Below are 26,642 nucleotides of genomic sequence, written 5' to 3'. Positions count from 1 at the left end.
GACTGGGAACCCTGGGGGCAAAGAGAAGGAGAGTATACTACCAGGAAGTACGGAGTTTGGAACAGGAAATCCGAAAGTATGAAACTATTATTATAAATTTGGGGGTAGCTCCTAAGGAGGAGATTCTTCAAAAGCTGGAAGGGTTAAAGGAACAACTCACTGCCGTGATTAATAAAAGGGTGAAGGAGAGATGGGAGGCCTCTAGGCAGGATCATTTCGAATACGGGGAAAATCCAGGCAAACTGCTAGCATGGAAGGTTAGGAAAGATCGGGCTAGAAACATGATAAAAGAGATCAAGGTTGGTGTAGAAGGAAAATTAGCCTCAAACACCAATGAGATTGTGGAAGCATTTTATAAGCACTTTGACGAAGTGTATAGTGAAGATCTGCATCCGGACAGGCAGGAGATGGAGGAGTGGGTCAGAGTTCTAAAGACCTCTACGGAAGAACACCGAAGAGTTTTGAACAGAGAGATCACGCAGGAAGAGGTAGAGGAGGGTATTAGGCAGGCGAAAAAAGGCAAAGCACCTGGCCCGATGGTCTTCCTGTAGAAGTCTATAAGAGTTTGATGCAGGGGTTGGCACCATTACTAACAAAGCTGTTCAATGAGGTGTTTTCTGAAAAAAGGGAGATTCCTGCATCATGGGACCAGGCAAACATAATTGTTATACCTAAAGCTGGCAAGTCTCCGAAATATATGGATTCATATAGACCTATCTCACTCTTAAACAGTGATTATAAGTTGGTTGCCAAGATCCTGGCTGATAGGCTGGGCAAAGTGATCCCGTATTTTATTCACGAAGACCAAAAAGGATTTGTGAAAGGCAGGCACCTAAATGAACTAACGTTTTCCCTGATAGGTAGTATAGATGTTGCTGTCGAGCAGAAGCTTCCTTTGGCGGTGGTGGCTTTAGACGCTGCTAAAGCTTTTGATCGTGTAAATTGGGAGTTTTTGAAAATTTTAATAGAGCATCTTCAGCTAGGGGAAAACTTTCTTCAAACTGTGTCACGATTATATCATACGCCAAATTCCAAGGTTTTGGTTAATAGAGTTCACACAAAATCTATCAGGATCATGCGAGGAACCAGGCAGGGGTGACCTCTTTCCCCGCTCTTATTTGACCTTTATATCGAACCGTTGGCCTGCAAAATAAGAGAGACAGAGAATATCCCCGCTTTTAGGTTTCAGGGCTGGTCAAGGAAGATAGGGCTATATGCGGACGATATTGTAGTTTTAACATCGAATTTGACAAAATCACTGGTCGAAATAGAAAGCATTACAAAGAAGTTTGGAAAAGTCTCAGGATATCGATTAAACTCCGATAAAACTGAAATTATGGCTTGGAATATGGCGGTGGAGCCTGGAATCTCAAAAAAACAGATCAGATATCTGGGGATACAAATCATTCAAGATATAAAACAATTAGCATTGGTAAATTTGGCCAAAACAAGGAAAGACATTACCGTACTATTGAGAAATTGGAGCTTAATACCACTAACTATGATTGGCCGGGTTAATCTAGTTAAAATGATGGTGCTCCTAAGTTGACCTTTTTATTTGATTCTATTCCTCTCATGTTTGAGAAAGAGGGGGTAGCTAAACTACAGAGTGAAATTGGTTCATTTATCTGGAGTTCCAAGGGGTCAAGGCTATCTTGGAAAAAAATTCGGAGAAAGTATGCTAAGGGAGGTCTAGCAGCTCCAGATATTCAAATTTATTCTTGGGCTTTTTTGCTTAAAAACTGTAGAATGCTCCTCGGAATCCCCAATAATTCAGCAATAGGGGACCTCTTTGCTGCCATGTTGAAAGTAGAAAAGTGCCACTTGCGGGGTTTTCTGTATAAATTTGCAGATCCAAAGTACTTTAAAAAAGTTAGATTGAAGATCTTAAGAGATTTAGCTACCGTGTGGTACCGTATTAGGCGAGTGACAAAAATCCCATACTTCAGTGCGGCTGCACCAATCTGGGAGGCTCCGGGGGCTCCAAGTTGGATGGAGGATGTATTAGCTAGGGCATTAAAAACAGAAGGCCCACAGGTTTGGGGCGAGCTGTTCTGCGAAGGAGTTTTGTTACCGTGGGCGGTCTGCGAGCAACTTTGGGGTCGCAACTTTGCAAAATTGAAGTATCTTCAGATACAAAGCTGGGCGGTAGGTAAGGAAAAGTTAATTGGACGATACAACGAGTTCGAAGAGAAGCTGGTTTCAAACATTCGGATAAAAAAAGAAGTGGCAACATGGTATTGGGAAATAGTCGAAATGGAGGATGGCCCTTTTCAACTACCAGAGGTTCTATGGGGAGAGTGCTTGCCGAGGATCGCTACAGAAGAACCATGGCAAGTAGATATGTTGATTCTTTACAAAGTGGTAAAACCTGCAAATTTAAGGAGGAATCACTTGTTCACTCTCCACAGGGCATACTGGACCCCAAAGAGGCTCGCTAAATTTAAGGATGGGGGCATGGTGCTATGCCCTAAGTGCAAAAGCCCAAATGAAGATGACATCCATATGTTTGTGACATGCCCAGAGATTCAAGATTTTTGGGCAGCTGTAAGTACAACGCTATCAAAATGATGGAGCTAAATATTACGGTAAGCCCTGAACAGGTCATCTCGGGCAGATTGGACACACAAGGTAAGGGCCTTGATGATAATTCTAAGTTGTTTTTCTATGCCATTTTGATTGCTCGAAGAGAAATATGTAAATAATGGGTATCGCCAGAGCCTCGGACAGACTTTATGTGGATCAGAGCTATGAGAGGCATAGCTAAGTTGGACATGGCCGGTCAAAATAACAGGAAGCACCAGTTTTGGAATTTATTTTTAAATCACTATGGGTGAGGGGAACGGGAGTTCAAAATTCTGTGACTTTAATGATGTGAGAAGAAAAACGGTCCAATGATTAAGTCGCTTTTGATGCTCTTGGAGGTCAATGTAGTCTATATGCTTTGCTGCACTAGGCATGGCTGTGGTACCTCCCATCTCCCCTTAAGCCTATAAGCCTGCAGTATAAGCAGTAGGAAACAACCTCTCATAGTTGAGTTGAAAACCACCTAAGGGCGTTACAAGATAAGAAGGGGTGGGAAGTGGCGTATGAGGACTTAAAAAAAAGAAAAAAAAAAAAGATCTCAATATACTGTTCACTTTTAAGGTGGAATATGCGCTGTAGAAGTTGAAGAGTCGTCACAATGAACAAAGGGGAGAATGCTGGTTGTGTAATTGCAGCAAAGAAAAGTGGGGATGGCTATACCGACCTTTAAAACATATTCTGTCCACATTATCAGCCTCCACAGTATATTGTGATCACATTTGCTAATTACTTCCGGGACCACTACACTCCAGAGGTGGATCCCGCCCTACTCAGCCAGATACCGTCTTGCCACAGTACACATGCCCAGCCTCAACTTTACAGACAGGGAACTGCTTCAAGGAAAAAACAGCAAGGAGGAGATAGCACAGGCCATCTCCAACATTCCATACCCCTAGGCACCTGGTAAGGGTGGTTTTCCAGCTGAGTTCTCCAAGAGGTAGTGATGGATTCTCTTTATGACCTCTTCAGGGAGGCAGAGCATTCTCATCAATATTTTCTTTCAAATACCCATAGCCGTGGATGGCCAGGTTCTGACTAAATCTATTTCAATAAATCAGCTTGCTGGATTCAATCGGATCATTCTGAAGTCATTGTGAACTTTGTGAAAAATAGAAATCTGGAGTATGTGATCTGGTGTCACTCTGAAAGTAAGGACACATCTTCAATAAATGTGGGTGTCTATTAGGAGGTGAATCTTTACAATGCTCTCATTGTGTGTTTCTCTAGGATATCTAGTTCTATGTATGTAATAGTGTGAATAATGAGGATATAAATATATTTCTTTCAGTTCACTGAATTCAATTGAGGATCTTCATTGTTTAAAGTGTCATATGTCTTTAAATCAGACATCATTAATTGTATTGTCTTTGTATCCCAGTTATCTGGAATATAACTAGGAATAACAATATAATCCATAAAAACATTTAAAACATAAGGTATTTGCAATGTCTCAGTAGGTCCCATAATTCGATCTGGAATGTTTTCCCTTGCTATACCCTCAGGCACAGGGTAAGCTGTGATGTTCACAGAGTAGTGATTTCTTCGAGCTCTGTGATATGAAAGATGTGGCTGTAGTTCACAAACTACAGGTTGTGCAATTATTCTTTCTGGAATATATTGTCCATTTTGTAGTAGCAGAACAGCAATTATGAGAGCCATATGATGAGTAAAAACACTCCTAGACTAGTCACGATATAGGACCAAAGTGGAACCAAGTACCTCTCAAGGAAACAATGATAGAAGCAAAGCAATCTATGGTATAAAGTGGCTTTGTAGTGTGGTGAAAAATCCTCTATGCAAAAATGAAAGTCAAATTCAAAGTCATTCTTATATTCAGTTGTTTCTTGAAAAGGCATTAGTTAAATCGATATGGCTCAGGCGGTACTTCTTAATTGACCACAGAGTTGTGTGAAACATTGGTAACTGTAGTCATGACAGTATCCGATTCGTAGGTGGAATTTATTGCTCTGAGTAGAGTTGGAGGTGCAGTACGCTTAAATATCCCCAGCTGGAAGTCAAGCTAGCGATATTACTGCTCTCATTAAAGGATATTTAGTTATTTTGCCTCGTACCCCAAGGACTGTAAGGGGTGGTATGTAAAATGGATACAAATCTTCCTTGTGGATCTTTACACAAACTAGATCCCTTACTTTATGGATCCACCCCTCAGCAATGGTTTCGACCTTCTCTTCACTGATGGTGGTTTTAGAATTGTTCACATTAACAGCTTATGCCTGACCTCTTGGATACTCTGTAAGCCATTCAAACCTTTCTCTGGAGCATGCTTTTCCTCATCTGCCTCCTTCCCAAGATTGTCTTGGCCAGGCACATACATAAGAACTGTGAGAAGAAACGTGTATGGATTGCATCCCCACAATACCTGTCTAGAAAAGTTATTTAATGGTTTCTGGACTCCATAAAAATGATGGTACCAACTAAGATTTAAACTTTGTACCATAGCAGTCAAGGCTTTAATCATGCCATTAGAATGATCAACCAACCCATAGGATTCCGCTCTAGACAAGTTGCTGAATTGCAGACAAACTCCCAGTACAGACATAATTTCCCTGTAAGCCTTGGAGGTGAATGCAGGACCATTATCCAAGTTAAATGAATGAACTGCGCCCAAAGCTACCAGAGACTTCAAATCCTTTACAACCACTAAAGTGCTTGCATTTCTCTGTGGCCACACCCATAGGAATCAAGAACATGAATCTTTGGCTACCGATAAGAATTTATATCAGTTTAACAAAATTTATCAGGCCGATGTGGTCCAAATAAATTATCCTGCACAGGATATTGGGGACTATAAGGGGAGTTGACAGGAGTCTCTTAACAGCAGATAGTTTGACCTGCTGAAAAATGTCACACTTCCGGACATAGCCTCTAGTCTTTTTATATAAACTAGTCCACCAACAGCTTTGCTGTAGCATTACTACAATGGCACTAACCCAAACCTGAGCAGATGCCAATCCTTCATGAGCTTCCCTGATTAAAATTATAATCTAGACAACGTGTTAGGTATTATATTGTCTCACACACCTGGTGGAGTGACTACAGGAGTGTGGTCTGAATTAAGGGTGTAGGAATATTAAGGCAGAAGGCTTTCTTCCATATTCAATTATGTGTATGTTTGTTAACATTTTTGTTGATCTTTGTCTAAGATCTGGTTAAGGCTGCTACCGCATTCCTTGTGTATCCAAGCTATCTATTTTAGATAAAATTGTGTCTGCTACTTTATTGGTTTTAATAATTTACAACCCTTTTTCTATCTATACATATACATTGTTCATCGGATTTAATCATTCACAACATAAATATTCTCCCCTTTTTCTAGACTCATTACGTTCTTTCATGTCCTCGATAGGCTCTCTTAACATTTTGTAGTTAAGTAGCACCCATTTCAAGATGGCGCAGAGATTGCCAACACCATTATTTGAACTTTCTCTCTTCTTCTGACATTTTTTCGGGTCACGACCCGAGCCGCATTATTTTAATGGATGCGTGAGGCCACATTATGTGTAAGCAAGACAATACATCCAGCTCATTGGTATTTACAACTACGGTATCACAGCGTTATTTTGGAATGTCAGGTTTTGGTGACTTCGGTGTTCATATATTACATGTTTAGGCGGTTGTCACAGTTGTACTGATTTCTCACCATGCAGCTCATTGCTATTTCCTTGATATATGGATCTGTCGCACCTCAAGGGACCCACTCCTGATCTACATCTTTTAGTTATGAAGCAATGAGACAGTAAAGTGTTTATCTTTGCTGATTAGTATTTGGTTCTCAGCTAGCTTTTTCTATCTTGTTTTTCCCATGGCAAACTCTATTGTTTTCTTTACCAGGACTCTGTGCGATAGTATTCCTGGATCTGCTTAACTGATGTGCTCAGACAAATATTTATTTCTAGTAAGCCATGTAGCCACCTTCATGCATGTGTATCACTATTCACATAGACATAGTTTACATCCTTTGTGCTTCCCTCCACCATAGATTACGGTATTTTACATATATCCCACACTGCGGTTGGCATCATCTTTAATAGGACAGATCGAAGTAAGAAACTACTGCTAGGAATCTTCCCTCCTATTTAAATCGCCCTTTTGTAGGAAAATTCTCACACTATTTGATTGAGAAGTCAAGTTACCGCCCTACTGTAGGAAACTTCTCAAGCTACCGGCAGCATCTACGAAGCTAAGTTATTGTTATACACTACTAGTAAGTAGACTATACCAGTACTCTGTTTGCTACACTTCAATACTCTTCATCTTTTTACTCTTTACTCTTTGGCCTTACAGAAAATACCCTCTTGTTGCAGGATGCATCCATCGTGCTGTATTATTTTCACTGTTACTACTATACATCCAGTAAACACATAAATATATTTCAGTAAGAAATTAAGTAGTTAATTGTCTTTCATACCTTGTGCAGCAAATAGTCCCAAGACGGGCCATTAGCACATCAGTTATGTATATCATGTCGCCAGCATCTAATAATTAGATTATTTTCCATTTGTTCTATGTTTTGTGTTATCTGACTCCTTTGTTTTAGAGAGTAGCCCTTCTCACAGCATATTATATTTTTTTACTCTTGGACATAGCCCCTTCCATTTCTTGCCTGCACTTGCAGTCTACTTACCAGACTGATTGGTCATCTCAATCCTAAAGTTAGTAAACTCCTTATGCTCATACTAAGGTATTTCTCTGGTTACCCTATACACTTTAAATCTACTGCAGGGTACCACTTTGTTCACTATTACCTCCATAAGATATGTGAGCATAATTACAAATCATAAATTATTTCTTTAAGTCATATCTCATTGCCTGTACATGGGGCATTATTGACCAGTTGATCTGGGAACTAAGAGCCCATCTGTCCCTTTTCTGTTCCTTCTCTTTTACAAATTATGATTTTGTACAATAAAAGGGAATGATATTAAGCTACAGACAACAGCCACCTGTGACACAGAAAACATAATGTACCTACTGAAATGCCCCTGCGACAAGGTATACATAGGAAAAACAGAGAGAAATTTGAAATCAAGAATCAATGAACATAAATCGAACAAAGGAACCATGAACTCAAAATCCACAGTTGCAACACACTTCATGGAGGCTAAACATAATATATCCCAGCTGAGATATCTTGTCTTGGAAGTATTCGAAAAACTGGAAGGGAGAGACAACAACAAATAGCTCCTCAGAAGAGAAAATTATTGGATGATGAGATTACAGCACGAGGATATTTATCTTGTGATTCACCATTGATGGCACACACTTATCCCCTCCTGGTATGCTTATTTGCATGCTAGAGAATGTGCACACATTTATTTTCCATTCCTTGGGTCAAGTTTCATAGACACACATACCTCATCTGGCATCAAAATCAGCCTTGTGGTGAATGACCCCATGAAAGTGCACCATCATTACACCAGAAGTTTACATATCTCTTATCCTGAGGACTACTGTGGGTAGGAGAAAGGTGCTTTTATAGACTTTTTTCCCTTCCCTACTTCAGTAGGAGTAGTGTATAAGTGTGGCAAATAACAAAATACTCCTCCCTTTCTCCTTGTGCAGTTGCTTGAACTCCAGAAGGGATACTCTTTGGTCATTAGTATTTACATAGGAAGGCCACATCCCTTCATCCTCAGTTAACAGGGCCTCTCTACCCTTCAGGGTCTGCGAAGTTCTTAGAACCTCCAGACCTCAACATTTGAGCTATTTCAAGATAGCCAATTGCACAGCTGCAATTACTTTTTCAATGGAAGCAAAACATTTAACAGCTGGAGAATACAAGTAGGACTTGTATTCTGTAAGAACAGTATGTCCCTTATTGTAGATCACATAGGTCCCTGTGCCATCTCCCCTTGCTGCCTCCCTTTAGGTTAGCTGTGCCCAAACAGTATTTGTGCTCTTACTAGTTTATCGCTGAGTTTGAAAGTGTGCTTTTTGTTGTTACTGATGATAGTTTTTTCCATATCACCTTTATTTTGTAATAAAGCTTTTTTCCCTTACTGCATGCTTCTTGCTGTTTTTCTTTTCTCACATCCTGCCTATTTTCACCACCTGAATTTCCGCCGGCCCCGCCCACCACCACCCAGTGCCTCTACTTTCCCCCAGGACCTACTTAATGGAGGTCCCAGTAAAGTTGCACTGCGTGCACACCAAAGGCAATCTCATCTGAAATTGAGAAGCAAGGCATTTGTTTCAGAAAGATTTCTCGTCAGCTGTTTTGTTGATGTCTATACCTAAATGACTTGTCACTTCCACAGTACTTGGAAAGATATGGACAGGCAACATCAGCGCCAGAGGCAAATGTTGATTATTCTGCAAAAATGTAGAAAGCAGAGTTGCAGACTATTTAAAATGGAGTTGGGCCTTAAGTCATTACGTCACCCTAGGGACTGATGTGACATGTGAGAAGAACCCTAAAGGCTGGTCCTGCTCCCACTTATGCCCCAAGATTAAGAAGTGGACTCAACTGGTCAGCTCGTTCACCTGGTATTAAGCTACCAGAACACAAAAGCAGCAAAAAGCCTATTTTCCTGAAGAGCTCAGCTGACCACTTTCAATTGGATGTACCATTGGACTGTACGTGTGCCTTCTCTTGAGTGAGTGCTGAGCTTTAAGTGCTGTTCCTGAGGTCCTGGAACACCTGACTTGTGTCAGAGTGAACTCCTGACACCGGCCTAACCCTAAATGCTGTGACTTAGAAACACTTTCAAGAATTTTTGCCTGCAGAAGCAGTAGACAGTCAAGACAAACTAATCAAGCCAGCAAAACCAAGCAAAACCAAGCCAAGATTTAGGTTGCTCCTTCTCAGAGCTGTTCTGCAGCAGCATAATCTTTCAGTGGTACATTCCGTAGAAGGTATCCGGCCTGTGGAGCCCTGTTTGGCTACAGCATGCAGCCTTCCCATGCTGGAGGAATCAGAGCACCAAATAAATTACTCAGACTGAAGGTAGAATTCTTCACCGGGCGAATGCGCCAAAGGTACCTGGCCAGTGAGGAACCTTCCTTAGGTGCAAATTTTTAATTTCTACTGTTTTGTGCCTTCCTGCTAAAAGTCAACAGCTTTATCAGGACTTTGTCTGAAGACTTTCCAGCCTCATGTAACCCATCTCAGTCTCAGACTGCTGCTTTGCCCCGTTACAGAGTTTTAACCTCCATTCCAAAGACTAATGACCTGATTTAGATCAGATATCCTGTCTGTCAAAATATAAATCCTATTATATCCTATGGGATTTATATTTCGACTGGCGGGATATCCGTCACCATTGTGACAGAGTAACCCATCTGCCAAGGTCTAAATCAGGCTCTCAGTCAGAAGGTAAAACTACTGACCAGGATGAACCTGGTCTCTGTTTAGGACCAGAGCTCCATCACTGTCAACAATAATACTTACCCTTAATCTCAGTGTAGCATGACCAGTTGCCCCCAGTTCACGCTTTGAGCTTTTTAGTGCTATTTTACCTAAAGTTAAAAAGTCGATGGGGCATATTCACAACATGTAGCGATAATTATCACTAAACTCGCTTAGCGCGTTTTTTTCAATCGCCGGCTATCGCTGGATTTTATCGCCATGATAGCGCTCTATTGACAGCGCCTTGCGCATTAGAGATATAAAATCCAGCGATAGCGGCCAAAAACCCCTTCAACGCGAGAAATTTTGCGTTAAAAGATTGGCAATAATGGCAGAGCTCGCTGATACTGAAGTGTGGCTTAAACTTCACAATCCACCGCCCATAGTACATAATGCTAAGTCTTCTTTTTTGCAGACGTTAAAATCAGGTGATAAGGGGGGCTTAGAGTGAGTTCAGGCATCACTTTGCAGGTTCGCTGCCGTCTTGTTAATTTGTCGAAGCTGTGTCAGTGCGTATTGCAAAGCTGCTTTCCTCAGGAATGCCTACTTTGCATCTAATTAGCGATGCAAGAAAAACTGTTGCTAACATGCGCTAATGCATGTTTGCGGCGCATTGTAAATATTGCAAAATTTTGATTGCCGCTTTTCCGGCCCCCATATCTCTGGTACCCCTTATTGAATTTTGTTGTTTTTATGTCATTTTGCTTATTTCAATATCCTCTATATTGGAGTTGGATTTTTATTGTATTGTGTTTTCTACTTTTTAACAGTTTTGGTGGTTCTGAATGCTCTACACATTTTCTTAAGCTAAGCCTGTCTGCTCTGTGCCATTGCTACCAGGGGTTGAGCTCAGGTTTAAATTCCTGAAACCTTGACTGGAACTAACAAGAATAGGGATATAACAATTTGTAGTGGACTACAAGCAACCCCAACTAATAATCTACTTTCTCATACTTTCCTTTTCTTGTTCTTTTCGTTATATCTTTTTCCTATAATTTTTATTCCTTGTTACTTTTCCTTTCTTGTAAATACATTTTTTTCTCTTAATTTTATTGACTTTCGATAAAAAAGGTGCATAAATTTTTATTATACTCTCGTATCATTGTGTTTAAAAGAAACACTACACACAATTAGTTACATGCTATTTAGAGCATCGTCGCATACATATATTTAAGGAAGAGCATTGAGTTCTATTTTTAATTTTTTTTAAATATTTCTTGCCATTGAGTGGGATTGTCTCGTTGATTTTTGGTATTTTTTGATACATACTCTGACTGGTACATTCTTGGCTTTTCTACATTTTAACGGTAAAGATTGTTTATAACTACTAATTTGGGCAACAACTCATCCCTCCACTAGCAGAAGCTGCCTTCACTAAAGACAGCATTTTCAGTTCACCAGGAACGCATGAATATAGCAACATTCATAACTGATTTTTACATCATGATTCGAAAATAGACGTGTTGAAATATTTTAAGGGGATGGGTTCGTAGTAAAATGTGATCAACTGTCCAAAATGTATTGGCTACCAGAGGTAGCCTGATTCAATATCAATGTGTGACAGGTTTCCGGAGCCATTACCTGCATTCAGGATTTTTTTTAAAAGGTTACTGCCCTGCATGTAGGACGGAACACTAAAGTACAGGGTCTGCATTATCTTGTTTAATGACTTGTAGAGCTGTAGAAACACCTGCATGGACATTCTCCATAGATATAATAGTCAAAAACTATGCTGACAGAAGGTCCGGTCACATACACATAAACGACAGACTATTATGCCAATAGTCAGATGTGGTATAGACAAGAATGCCTGTGATAATTTTCTATGAAGCAGGAAACTCAGGGCATGGGAGTGCTTTTAACTGTCCTGGCTCTTCTGTCCATACACATAATAAAAGTAACAATTATTAGATGGCAGTTGCCCACGTCCTCCTGTTTTATTTAATATTTACATTTAAGATTAACAATGATTTCAACAGCAAATCTTGCTTTGAGCATACTTGACAGACAATGATACCTAAACTAGGGCATCCTGCCACAGCGTTTTAGTCTGTCTATTATGTGTATGAAGAGAGTGGGCATCAAGCTGGACTGAACTGCTCTCTCTAGTCCTCTTCCAAGAACTATATTAAAACATGCAATTGCAATGCAATAGTTCGCACATTGTTTAAAGTTAAAGCTGTTGGCGTTGTGAATGCCAATGTTTTTAACCTATGCATTTGAGGAGGGGTGTAGTGGATGAAAGAACAGAGACACAGCTGCAGCACTGCCTAGAGGAGTTACATGGGGGAATTCCCACTGCGACCAGAGAAGCAGCTGCAGCACTGTCTAGAGGACTTATAATGAGCAATTACTGATGAGATCAGAGAGGTAGGCAGCAGCACTGTGTAGAGGACTTAAAATGAGGAATTACCAACGAAACCATAGAATCAGCTAGCAACAAAACCAACAGAAGGAATGCACACATGACAAAGTAGTGTATTTAACTTAAGCTTTTGGAGCTTAAGGAATTTAGTGGCAGCAGAGTGTGAGGTATTTACTAAAGTAGTGGTATAACACCATCCAGGCCTAACTTGTTAGTGAGTCTTATAAGGACTTATAAGATTACATAGGTCAACGTTTGATTTTTACTGTTTATTAGAAATTACGAAAATACCAGCCCATTTCTTGCAAAAAGGCTCTTGATGGACAGAATGCAGAACCTTCATACATTCACCCCAATATAGAGATCTGGGCCTAAAGTCATAGTTTTTTTGCTCCCCATAACATTCCAGTTTGAACCCCGCCATATGCAAATCAGTCTTGACCCTGCCTCCAATGGGAACAATGGGTCCCAGGCTCACTGTGCCACTGGATTTAAGCTATCCTGGCTGATGCAGGGTGAAACCCCCAACTGGTCCTAGGATGCTTATTTTCGGTCCAGGGAGGACCTGGCATAGTAGTTCGGGCTGGACTGTTCCCATGTGGCACAGGGTCAAGACTGATTTGCAAATGGCCAGATCAAAGCTAAGGTGGCACGGTGAGCTAAAGAATGATGGATTTAAACCAGATGTCTTGACTGGGGGTGAATGTTTTTATTTGTTCTGCATTCCGTCCATCAATTGTGCGTCTTTTGCAGATATCGATTGGCCAGGAAAAATTTGTAAAACAAGCTATAGCCAGTTCTTGGGTACTGCAAATTCAGTCCCATCCTAAAGAATCAGAGTAAAGTGTGGAACAAGATGGACCAAAGCACAGCTCCTCGACATTTCTAAAATTGAGCACTGATAAAAGCAAACCCTTTGCCTTTCCAAAATATTTGCAAACTCCGGGACCTTGTGCTTGGCACCATGATGTAACTTATTTCTGTTAGGCAGATGAAAGACACAAGCAAAAGGAAGAAAGACAAATTACAGAAAAGAAAAAGACAACAGAAAAGTATTAAAGCCTTGAAGTTTGCTCTAGGCAGACAGGACAAATGACTTACACCATTCACAGAACTGTAGACAAAACAACATTGAGACAGAAAAGATATAGAAGCCATGCAGGGGGGCAAGCAAATTTGTGGAAAAAAACTGTCTACTAGCCCCTGAGATGTGTGATCATTTAAGTTAGTTCTCATTTTAAGGTAAAGCATAGGTTTGAAAATAGTAAATTATGGGCTTAAAAAGCAATGTGTAGCCAGGAGGCCAAGGTGACAATCTACAGGGGCAAGTTGATGTCAGAGGGAAAGGTTCAGAAAGGCTTGTTTTGCAGATCTGAATAGTAAAAGACAGGGTTCTTTTATGTGACTGGCCCGATTAGTTTCTATGGAATGTTGTTGTAGTTCCTGTGAGTGGCCTTGTGTTGTGCTGAATTTATCCATTGGCTGGAGTGCATGTACTGTTGCTTTGTGAACTTTTTGGCTACAGTAACTTAAGTAGTGTAGTTTGTGGATAGTAATGGGCTTACTTCCTTAACCCTTTCTATTTAGAGGTCAATTTCGATCTGGGTCGGAAAGCTCTCTGACCGAGTCGGATCCGTAGTGTTTTCCAACCAAGCCGGACTACTGCAGTCCGACAGAGCGAGTACTTTGTGGCCGCATGCTGCCAGGCTCAGTTCGGTCGGACTCCCATAGAAGTCAGTGGGAGCCGTCGTACGATGCGTACATGGGCTGCCATTGACTGAATGGGTACATCTAGCACAAAGGCGCCCCCGTACAGTGGGTACGTGTCAGTGCCACCCGCACCGTACATGCCTGTGTTGGGGAGACCCTTGGGCTTCCCTCTGTGTCTAAGTCGTAAGGCTGCGGGTGACAGGGGGTCCTAAGCGGTCCCCCAAAGGCAACTTCCCGGACGTTTTGCGAGCCAGAAACTTCTGCTCGACCGGCTGTCCGACGTGTGCATAGTACTAGCTCGGTCGTAAATCACATCCATTGCATGGCACGGTTTGCTTATGAACGAGACATAGGGAGTGGTTCGGACCCGGAAACGATTTGGCCGGTGAATTTTGGGTTGCTCGCATCGTACTTGTTCGCTTGAACAGCTGTACGAGGCGGGCGGAAAACACGCATACGGCTCTTACTTACGAGATCGGAATTGGGCCCTAAGTTGTTAAGTGTTCCACTCCCCTCATCACTTCCATATTTACAACTAAAACATAACCCTATATATGAGGAGAAGTCTGCACACATTGCCAACTTCATGCAGAAAAAATAGGTGTGGCATTGGTACAGGTCTCCAAATCAGTGTTTAGAATTTTGCAGCATATAGGTAGTACTACTGTAGTATTACTTCATATAGTACATAATTGAGTTTGTGATTTAGTACTACTGTACTACTGTAGTATTACTTCATATAGTACACAATTGAGTTTGTGATTAGCACCCAAAGTTTTCAAAATGCACCTTCTGAGCCAAAACTGAAACATTTTACCACAATGCTGTGAAGCAAGCAAAGTTGCTGTGCTGCGTTTTCTTAAAGGGAGAGAGCAGAACATTGCCAAATCTACAAAGAAATGGTGTTGTTTCTCTCTCCTCCTGCACTAGTGCACTTGAAACTACATTTGCGTCAACGCACATACCCTTGCAGGATGATTCAGGGAGTTAGCATGATGTCAAGCTTAGTGTTTTTTCCTAGAACGGTACTGTAGCAGTACAAAACACGATTTACTCTTCCAGTACAAAATACTATGCTTTAATGTAGTTTAACATGTTTTCCACTTTATCTGTGTGCTGTACACTGTTGCGCACTTGCAAAGTTGGAAATGTTTCGGAAAAGAAAGCGTTTCTCAAACTTTATGCCTACCTTGCACAGGCATACAATGTTGACTAAAATCTCTATCTACTAATGTTAGAAGACATGGATTTGCACAAAAACCAATCAGTGGTTGCATGGGAACTCCCCATGTACCACCCATGGTATGCCTCCTTGATGCAAAAAAAACCCATAAAGATCTGTATCTGTTTTGTGCTACAAAATGTTAGTACATTTCTCCCACTGTCTTAGTTTCATACACTGCTATTCTGAAGTGACACAAAGCAAGCTAACAGGAACTTCTTCAAGTTCACAAATTTTCTAACATTACTCATGCTTAATTTACATCATGCAGAGAATGGCAAAGGGTTCGAAAAACAGGTGTTTATCCACTATGAAAGTTATGCATATACACGATTAAATGTTTTGTGATTCAAGTAACCAAATGTGTAGGCGTATCTATATACAACTTTCTTTATCATCAAAGCACCTATCCCCAAATTTAAAATCGTAATGCATCTCGCAGAAACATACAAATGAAGGCTACAGTTTCAGCTATGGAAAACATTTCTACACCATTCCCTATCCGAAACGCTAAGGTACTGTAATTTGATTTTTAACAAATACGTGCTCTTCTGTCTTTCTGATGGAATATGTTTTCACTAATTATTAGTTTCGATTTATGATATGCTATTGGTATCTGTGATGCACACCAAACCAAATCTGCAGTAACACGCATAACTTTCCATAAGTCTGAAATGCAAACACAGAACACTTGTTCTAACCTAGTCATCACAGATCACCTCGTCAAACACGACTAACAGTGCTTTAGTGACTGTGGTTTCTGATGACAAATGTATTTCACTTCATCTGGTCATGGAGGTCACGTAGAGTGTCAGGTACATGAACAACGAGGCCGCAGCGCCATTCATCTCGTCCTCGCTGTGATTTCCTTAAGGCGTTGAGTAATAGGCCTCTCCAAGGGGCATTTATTCGCCAGAAGGCCTTTAGCAACTTATCTGTTTTTTGGGGCGTCGGAGTGCAGTTTGTCTTAGCTCATTTTTCTTCCGCCTTCTTCACAATAAGTGACAAGTGGACAGCTACATTTACAGTTAATAGTTAAAATAATTATTCACCAGAATAAAATGTTATTCCGCACCAGCAAGATACTAATTAGAACTGACCAAAGGGTGTAGGGAGACAGACCATTTTATAGGTAGATATAAACATTGAGGAATATTTGTATCGCGTTACACAATAAAAATTTCAAAGCTTAGCCTAGAAATTAACAATGTTTTTTAAGTTCCGTGCTGCATTTTTAAACGCAAGCACGAGAGTCGCTTCGTATGTCCGCTGCCACGAATAGATGGCCATTTTAATCTTTTCTTATCTAATCATATCTTGATCGCAAATTTATTAATATTGATGAAAAGATTCCGAGAAAAGCCTTCATCATATCCGTGACATGTTAATGTACTTTGAGTTATAAATGTATGGGTGTCTTGATATATTTATCAATATCCACCAATAGATTATGGTGAATGCATAACTCAATTTTTAGTGACTTGGGCAGTGAGGTATATCATGCTGTGGTGTAGTGGTGACTAGATCTTCTGCGACATTTTAGGAGCATGACCGAGAGAGATAGAGAAAGAGAGAGAGCGAGAGAGAGAGAGAGAAAGAGAAAGAGAGAGAGAGAGAGGGGGAGAGAGAGAGAGAGAGAGAGAGAGAGAGAGAGAGAGAGAGAGAGAGAACATTGTTTGACGTGTACTTTGACTGTGCTTTAACACTGCTCAAAAGAAAAGGATCGGCTTAGGCAAACAAGCTCCAGTAGGGCTATACAAGTTCAGCTTTCCGTAGTCTTGCAAAAAGTCAATCCTCAGAGAAACTATGGTGCATCATTTAGAGCAACGACCAACTAAAAATGCTTTAACGGCAAAAATAGAGATGTAAAAGCTCCAAATGTAGCCTGATAAAAGAAAACAATATACTAAATAGTATATTTAAACAATCATTTACAATGCAATTGGTCTTGCTAGAGTTTAAGCTTTTAGTATTGTAATTGACAATGCCTTTTATTTCTGTTTTAAAACCCAAAACATAACTAAAAGGCATTGTCATATACACTGCTAATAGCCTAAACTCGCCTGAATTTGAGACCTATTGCATTGCAAATGCTTGTTTAATGGCCTATATACTTCCACGGCTCAGATCACGGAACGAACAGCATCAGCAAAAGCATAGGCAAAGCCATAACGTGAGACCCAATAACTTTGCCAGTGCTTTCCAAATGCAGCCCTCAATACTTGGGGGCAGATTTATGAGTTCTGGCGCATCTCTGCAAATCAGCAGGGATGCGCCAGAACTGATGCGTCACGCAATTCCCTCCTTGCGGCACCACAGATGCGCCGCATTTACAATGCGGCGCACCATGGTGCAAGGAAGGGCAGATGCGTGACGCATCTTGTGGTGTACGGGCGCCGCATTGCTGGAGTAGCGTCGCAAGTACGACGCAACTCCTGCAATGTACAGAGGCCACCCATACATAACGTAGTGCGTCACTCCTTACGCCTGCTTCAAGCAGGCGTAAGGATTTTACCCAGCAGCGTCGTAAAACTGACTCAGTTAAATCTTGTAGATTTCACTGTGTCAGTTTTATGGGGCTTTCCTACGAGGGAACGCCCACCCTGCGACAGAACGCCCACATGAAACCTGACGCAGGTTTCATGTGGCGCAGGGCTTTACAACGTGACGCATCTGCCTAGATGCGTCACGTTGTAAATAGGTCGCAGGGATGCGCCACGTTTCCGCGCCGTTGCGTGACGCAACGGCGGTGTAAACATGGCGCAAGTTCGACATAAATCTGCCCCTTGGTCTATGCGCTTTCCTAGTTCTCCCAACATTTTTGCATTTAAGAAAACTAAGCAAATGGAGACAGAATTATATGTCCAGGAGCGCCCAGGGCAATACAAAATCCCACAGCGCACAGGAGAGCCAGGAAGCTGACGTATGTCGATCCCGGAAAGCAGGTTCACCCACGCCACTGAAGTTCATGCTAAGTAACGGGCCTGGGATGTGCACACCCATTTGTCAGGTGTCTCAGATTTAAGATGGTGCAGTTACGAACATACAACACATGGGCTGAGGGTGGAGACAGGTGCATCAGCACCTTCCCCCCTCCCTCATAATTGCCCTATGACCTGTCACGCCGATTAGTACCAATCATGAGGAAAAACAGTTTATTAACATGGACGCAGTGGAGGCATAAACATGTGATCTTGAGTACACAGAGTGAGGAAATTATGCCTTGTTGGCAACCCTGGAAGCTAAGAAGGACACAATGTGCCAGAAACGTAAAAGCGTGCGACTGACTATGCTCAGCATCTATGAGACTGCCCCCAGATAGCACTATGCGTCATCTCTGCAAGGGGTAATCAGATTCAAATAGTCACACTGAATGCTTCGGATAATACGAAGGTAGATTTCCCTGGAATGACGTGTTTTACAAAAAGAGCCTCTGGATGTGAAATATCCAAGCCACAAAGAGGAACCACATAAACCATCACATGGGCCCAGGCGACACACAACTCTGCAAACAAACAACTCAATGAAATCCTTGCGGGAGAGAAGACACACCACTCGAGACATACCACCGTGACATACAACGCCCCTCTAAACATCACGCCAGGCACATAAACACACACCACATGCTGAGACACCCTGCCCCTTCCGGCCACACCACCCTAACCCCTTCCATGTCATGCAGTTCCCAGAAAAACAGTGATAGAGAGCATATAGCACTCCAATTTGTAGGGGTGCAATATACTCATAGTTTAAACACACCCACATATGTTTCCAGTATCACTATGTATTATGTTTTTAAAATGCATTTATTCTACACGTTAACCAAGAAATGTAATGTGCACGTTACATAGAATTCGCTTGTAAAAGAAGACACCATTATCTCTATATGCACCTGTGTATGAAGACAGTATATTCATAATAATGTAATCGTGTGTGTTAAAGTTGTCTGCAGTCTATGCTCTGAACTGCAGGCTGTTTATGGTTTCAATTCCGCAGCTACTGAAGAAATAATTGAAATGTATCTTTGTTTGTGCTAGAACGGTATGCTCTCATCCCATTGTAGGTAGAAGGAGTTTATCCTCATTATTGTTAGTATAAGGAGATAACTGGAATGTCTTTGAACAGTCTGAGAAGTGCGAGGGGAGGATATCGTCTGTGCCTGACCTATCTACACTCCAAGGTCACTAGAAGCGAAGAATATTTAATTAAAGAAGTCATGAAAAATCACCGAAACTCCAAAGAGTGAAATAATATGTCACGGGATACATTTAGGAGGGGGAGGCTGAATTTATCCTTTTTGTATTGTGCGCAGGGACCGAAAAATCAGACTTCTAGATTTTCGGAGGAGAAGGAGCATCTTAAGAGCAAGCTCCATAGCTTTAAGCTATTTGACCTATTTGACGTGAGTACTTCTAAGGAAGTCTATACATGCTGACACCATGAGAGCTAAGATAGGGGAACCAGCTAAGAACCATCATTAATGAGAGTAGTGTATGGAAAGATATTTTTGCTTCCTTTCCTAATAAAAAGGGATTTAGTCCGCCTCCATCTTGGGTTGTGTATTAATCTTGGAATTTATCATTTTGTGTCTCTTTTGCTGAATCAATTATATGCATAGATTTGCTTTTGTATTGCTTTTACTGTGCTTATATTAGCTGATTTTGTGGTGTGTATATATCCAATTATTTTTTGCCTCATAATAAAAATCCATAAATGGAATTTGGAGTCTGTGGTCTTTACAGCATGGCTACATTGTAAGTATAATGTTGATGTGTTTCTTCCCCTCGACAACTTTCAGTAAGCAAATAAAAGACCATCAAAGCTGAACTTGGGTAGTAAAGCAAGGCTTAACATTGGCTTAATCAACAGTATAAACGCACGTAGCCTTAAAATCTGAAGGTATCACATTATTTAATTCTACACCCTCTGATTTTATCATTTGTCTCCTGATTTGAGCACAACCCTTGTGAACTATTAACGTCAATGGTGGGTGGATGCGCTTCCGGAAATCCCACCCCCACCAAGGTTTTTTGGGAACAGAAAACAGGTATTGTGTGGCCAGCACTATTTTTGCATTTCAACATTGAATGTCATGCATTTTACGTTTTCAAAAATAGCATGTGCTTCAAACAGCCAACCCTTGGGATATTTCTTTTGGGGCATTTCTCAGAATTTTTTTCACAGCCATGTAGGCGGTACGCATGTTGGCGATATACTGCCTTTACATGTTGTAAAGCGAAAGCCCTCTTATAAAAAAATGATTATTACCCAACAGTACAAATGCCATCTGGCAGTCAAAGACGAAAGTCTGGGTCAATCTTACCGGGTATTACATTTATGGCCAGAATATCACACAAACATCTGCAGCATGAGCTCAACCTACTGCACTAGCTTGTCAGCTAGAGAAAATCAAATAACAGCGCACTTAAAAAAAAATAATAACATTTTGAAACTATTCTTTGGGAAGGCAGTTGGAAGTGAATGGGTGCTGCGGGTTCATGCTCACTGAATCCCCCCGCCCCCAATGTCGCCTCTGCACAAAAAAACCCTGAAGGCAGGGCTGGACGTGTTCCGTATCCCAAGAGACTCGCTCCCAATACTTCCTTAAGAGGGAGAAAGATAAGCCTTGTGTGTGTGCCAGACTTGTGGTTTGTTTCCTTTCCCAATCAGCTAGTTAAATTCCCCGCACATAATGGTCTGGGCTTTGTGGGCCGCAGTCTGGAGCCCAGCACCCCGGCTGGCCTGAGTTGTGATGTTCTGATGTTCTCTCTTGTTCCTGCGAACCACCCAACCACGTGCTCACTCCCAACTGTCAATTGAAGCTACACCCCCTTTATCAGGAACCCTCTGCCCAAGAACAGAACCATCCGTGGCATGGTCTGTCCTCTCAGTGCAGTGAGTAATCTCCCCGTCCCAAACTCCCATCAAACATGCATTACCTTTCTATGCACAAACACCTAATCAGGGTACGTAAAAAGAGAACCACTCTGTGCACAGTCCAGACAACAGGAGCACTCTATATCACTCGATGCAAAGAGAGGACCAGTAGGGCTACAGGAAGGACCACTGTGCCATGGATCTCAAATTTCTTTGTACAATGCCATAGGTGTCACATTTAAATGTGAGACCTATGGCATTACAAACAAGCGGCCACCATTGTCCCTGCTCAATAAAGAAAAAGTACACGTACCATGTATCAATCAAGTAAAGGGGCCAGTAGCCATGAGAGGATACAAATGATGAAACAACAACTTTCAGAGGAGGGTCAGAGGGGAATGTTTAACGACCGAACAGGTAAATACCCCCATAGAACTACATAAATAACAAAAAGGCCTGAAGGTCGAGTATGGCTGAGATACTTAAACCAACACTGGACTGTTGCACATCAAAAAATTGTAATACAACAGTTATCACAAGGTGGAGTGACTTTCAACATGGCTGTTTGAGTCCTATCAGCCCACCCAAATGGCGGAGCCTCATCATGTAGGACCCCCAAAACTAGGTCTGTGTACTGAAGCCCAGATGTATTTTGGCTTCGTATCACTAGGCCATAGTCTGGTCACCGCAATTGTCCTTACCAATGGTGGAGCTGATTGGTGCAGTGCAAAAAAATGAAACAAGTGAGGTGTGTTAAAATGACTATAAAGGCAAACAAGGAACTTTATTGGTGTTCACCTAAACGCCAGACTAAAAAATAGTGTGAGGACAGTGTGACAAAATCACTGTCTATATTGCTTGGTAAAAAATATATAGGGCCAACATGTTTCTGCCATAAGGTGGATGTTCACCGGCATTCGTCAGGGTCAAGCTCATATATATGCTACTGCAATTAACACTATCAATCGTGCTTGCGCCAATCAGGAGGATATGGTAGGATGGTCCCAATGACCGCTCGTATGTTTCTTGATAATGGTCTGTTAGATTATCTATTGTTTTCTTATCAAGCACGATTGATAGTGTTAATTGCAGTAGCATATATATGAGCTTGGCCCTGACGAATGCCGGTGAACATCCACCTTATGGCAGAAACATGTTGGCCCTATATATTTTTTACCAAGCAATCTAGACAGTGATTTTGTCACACTGTCCTCACACTATTTTTTAGTCTGGCGTTTAGGTGAACACCAATAAAGTTCCTTGTTTGCCTTTATAGTCATTTTAACACACCTCACTTGTTTCATTTTTTTGCACTGCACCAATCAGCTCCACCATTGGTAAGGACAATTGCGGTGACCAGACTATGGCCTAGTGATACGAAGCCAAAATACATCTGGGCTTCAGTACACAGACCTAGTTTTGGGGGTCCTACATGATGAGGCTCCGCCATTTGGGTGGGCTGATAGGACTCAAACAGCCATATTGAAAGTCACTCCACCTTGTGATAACTGTTGTATTACAATTTTTTGATGTGCAACAGTCCAGTATTGGTTTAAGTATCTCAGCCATACTCGACCTTCAGGCCTTTTTGTTATTTAGGATACAAATGATGACATGGCCGTACTAAGAAGGGACTAACACGCCTATTAAGGAATCAAACGCCAGCATTTAAGAAGGACAAAGACACAAGCCAATGAAAAATATGGGCGGGGCTTCTCCGTACTGTACCTACAGCGCTGGCTCAGGTTTGACCTAAAAAGGAAGAAAATGTATAGGGAATTGTTAGACCTAACAGCCTTGGGCTGGTATTTCCCCAATTTTTTTGCCTGCCTCCCTACATTTCTAGGTACTTGTTTTTGCTGGTTCTGGGACTCTCAGTGTTGGAATGGGTGAATAAGATGTCAATGAATGTCATGAAATGTGCAGGCCAGAAAGCGGCAATATCAGTAAATGTAATGTGAACGTATGCCATTGCTTGTGCTCACATAACCATTACAATGCCCATCAGTGCAATGTCAATATATATTGTACCTTGTGCCCACACAGCAGCGCTGACATCAGCAATAATGATCCTAATGTATGTCATAATCCATGCATGTACAATATAATTATTGTTGCCAATAAGAACAATGTCAATGTACGTTCAGACCAAAGGCAAAAATAACTTTGACAACACCAGTAACAACAATGTCAATGTACAAGATGACAACTGTATGTGCAATGCTGAGAATTTCGATAAAAATGATACCAGTGGCTGCCAAATTATTAGCAAGGGACAGCTTGACCTTGGGCTTTGGATCAGGGTTCCCCTTGCACCTGGGTGTTAGCAAGAGGTCTTGATGGCAAGTCAGTTCACATAAGCTTTGTGTGTGATATAGAGCCAACATTTCAAACTTGATTTTTTTTGTTACAAAAGTTCTTAAGGCTGTCAATTCCAACACTGATTACACCTGAAAGAAGTGAGAGGTGTTCCTTTTTTCTCTCCGCTTGGATTGCTGGGCGTTAGGCAGTGATATGCACAACTCCTGGGTGTAATATAGGGTGCATTTCGAAAGATAGGGAAAAACATTCAGTCCTGTTGAATCAGGTATAGTTTGTGTCTGGCCGCAGAGGGCTGATAGTTTCACGATATTCCCTTTTCTCCAATAAAATTGTTACCATTTTTGTCCGCTGAGCCAATATTGACTAGGCCCGGGTGGTAAATTCCGTTCCATTTGTGGAATTTGTGGAATTTGGGTAATTTCGCGTTCCGCGGAGAACGCAAAATTGCCCAAAATTCGACGTTCCGCGACTTTGCGAAATTTTTTGCTTGTTCGTGTTCCCAAAATGCATGTTCGCAAGATATTTTCCCCCGAGCATGCAAACAGCAATTGCCAACAGGAAAAAAGCATCACGAACAAGCAATTCCGCGTGTTCACGGAATTTCTACGTGTTTGCTGAGATTTTTTACCGTTTCGCAGAGACTTGCGTAACGCGATTACGCAAATTCGGCCCACCCCTAAATTACTGACAGACTATCAGGCTCACCTAGCTCCGTGGAGAGCATTCCCTCTCCACGGGCTATAGGCACTACTAGAGCGCTCTGTTTTTTGTTTATCCTTTCTAGTCTCTTTTAGATCTTTTTCATTTTTTCCATTTATGGATGTTGTGATGCTTTTGAAATTTTGCAAATAATGCCACATGTTTAAATGTTATGTCTCCTTAATAAGTCTATGCTTCTGGTGAAAAACAGTCCACACTGCCCTGAACTAACAGTTGCACTTTTGTTATAGGTAGTTTTTCTTCATTGTATTTTTGTCTCAATTTGAATGTTAACCATTTAATGTTGAAGCATCATGGTGTTTATTGAGCTCATAACCAGTAAATTGAGTTTTGGTACCACCGCCATGTACACATTTTGCCCAAATAAAAGTAGAATTGGTAAATAATTTTAAGAAAATCTCAAGATAACCAACATTTTGAAAACCCTTAAAACAAAGTAGCATCCCACTCTACCATGGTGACTCTGTTAGACCAGGTGAAAGCAAGGTTCCCCACCTGGGCTAGGAAACTAGAGGAACACTGCAGCGAGTAGCATGCCCATACCACGATACATGAAAATCCCCTGGCCTGAAGGGGGCGCCTTCAACACCAACACAATATAACACACAAAGACTCACATACAGACCAGGTATACAGGACATTAGAAGGCTAAGCAGGAGGCCCTACTAGAATTATCAACCACCTTTGAAGTGGACCCAGCCTAGAGAGCAATCCCAGAACCCATGAGTAAGGCCTCTGCATCAACCCACTATACACCGGCAGGGATGTGCTCTTACTAATGCCGGCCATCTCAGTTGTTGTCGTGATGTTTTGCACCAATCCACAGGTCAAGGAGACTTCTGGACCCCTCACCGGGCAGCAAGCCACAGGGCAGGGCAGAGAATCCCAGGTCCCGCCAGCCCGGGCACTATTGGCCCCATGTCAGACCAGTATCTAGCCCCCTCGGGGTTCCACCGCATCACCCATCGCTGCTGACCCAGCCGGTCTGGACTGAACAAGGAGTGCATACTTCTGAGTGCCCCACAGAGCGCAATAACGTCAGAGAGTTTGTGGTGCTCTTAGAAGGTGATTCCACCAGTGGTGGGGAAGAAAGGAGCACCAACACCATAAGAGCGAACTCTGAAGAGGAAGCAGTGGCCTACACTTTGCTTGGGCAGCCCTGTGGCATAGAGAAAGCATCAGGAAGTGATGTTGAGGCCAAAACATTTCTTTAAAAAAACAACATGTAGCACTGCGAGAAGCAGGCAACCCTGGCGGGACTTAGAGGAAAGTTGAGAATTAAGGTTTGAAAGAGAGAGAGAGATCTTTCTGGGGAAGCCCAGCAGGTATGGGGAACAATGTCCCTCCCCTGATAGAAACAGGTACTCGGTCTTGGGTCCCACATGGAGATGAGGCTAGGGATGAGTCAGGAGGGAGACCCCTAGCAGAAACAAACACATCATTGGGCTGTCGGCAAAGGCAAGGGTCAGACCAAGAAATAAGTTGTCAGGAGAGCCTGACAGGGACACAATTGAGACGTAGAAGAAGTAACATGGGGTCTCTACGTATGCAGGAGTAGAGAAATGAATAAAGCATCTGCCACTCCCCTCGAACATGCCAGTTAGCTAGACCCCTAGCGAAATAATGTCCAGACAAGAAGATAAGATCTTCATGCAGCCTTTTTGCCATCTGATAGCCTCCTGGACTGCAAGGAAGAGCCAACAGTATGATCGTCTTTGGCCAGAGGAGGGATCCTTTGAACCTGAGGACATGGCCATTGTGGTGTATTGCATTCGACATGGAGGGGGTGTTTCAAAATGGGAGAACCCCTACATATTCAGGACTGCCGGATGCTTTGAGAGCACTATATTGGGGAGAAACTGGCTGAGCAGCCCCAAGCCAGGATTTGCCAGTTGCTCCAAAAATGGTGTGCAGGAACCATCTATGTGCCTTCGGCACAGATGGACAAAGAAGGGCTCAGGAATAAATTTCCCCCATTGATGCACAGGACCGAAAAATTGACCTCATGTTTTGAAAAGAGACTGCAGGTATCAACTTAGCTATAGGTGAAGTCAAAAGTCTGCTCAGCATCCTTATTGGTGAACAGATAGACACAGTGTTCTTCAGAGCCCAAATCCCAGCCATAATGCTCGCCAACACCGAACATGACAGGGCTGTATTTAATTCGTTTAGACACAAGATCTTAACAGCCCTGAGGGAGCTGTTCCCTAACCGCCCAGATTTAGGAGGACTTATGGCAGAAAGTATGAAGCCTGGGGAGACCATAACTGAATTCATAGGCAGAATGAGAAAACCATGGGGGCAGAACCCAGGACAACCCTGGACTGAAACGGGTTACCAGGTTAAATTCTCCTACAACATTCTCAAGAGGGGATTACCCTTGAAGAACCAGACCATATTACATAGTGTAGTAAGACTAGACACTAAACCTTGGTGAGAAATACAAGCCCACATACCTCACTATTACCATA

At 41.9% G+C, this 26,642-nt stretch overlaps 1 protein-coding gene across 1 annotated transcript in view; it reads right to left on the bottom strand.

Annotated features, from left to right (window-relative positions):
- The window catches only part of F9 (coagulation factor IX), a 310,524-nt gene that overhangs the window by 190,900 nt on the left and 92,982 nt on the right, over positions 1-26,642 (bottom strand). The gene's annotated exons all lie outside the window — the stretch shown is intronic.

The sequence above is a fragment of the Lissotriton helveticus genome, chromosome 4_1 (assembly GCF_964261635.1).
Source record: "Lissotriton helveticus chromosome 4_1, aLisHel1.1, whole genome shotgun sequence".
NCBI classification, from domain to species: domain Eukaryota; kingdom Metazoa; phylum Chordata; class Amphibia; order Caudata; family Salamandridae; genus Lissotriton; species Lissotriton helveticus.
The sequence above is the reverse complement of the archived record's forward strand: the minus strand, read 5'-3'. Positions and strand labels throughout refer to the sequence as shown.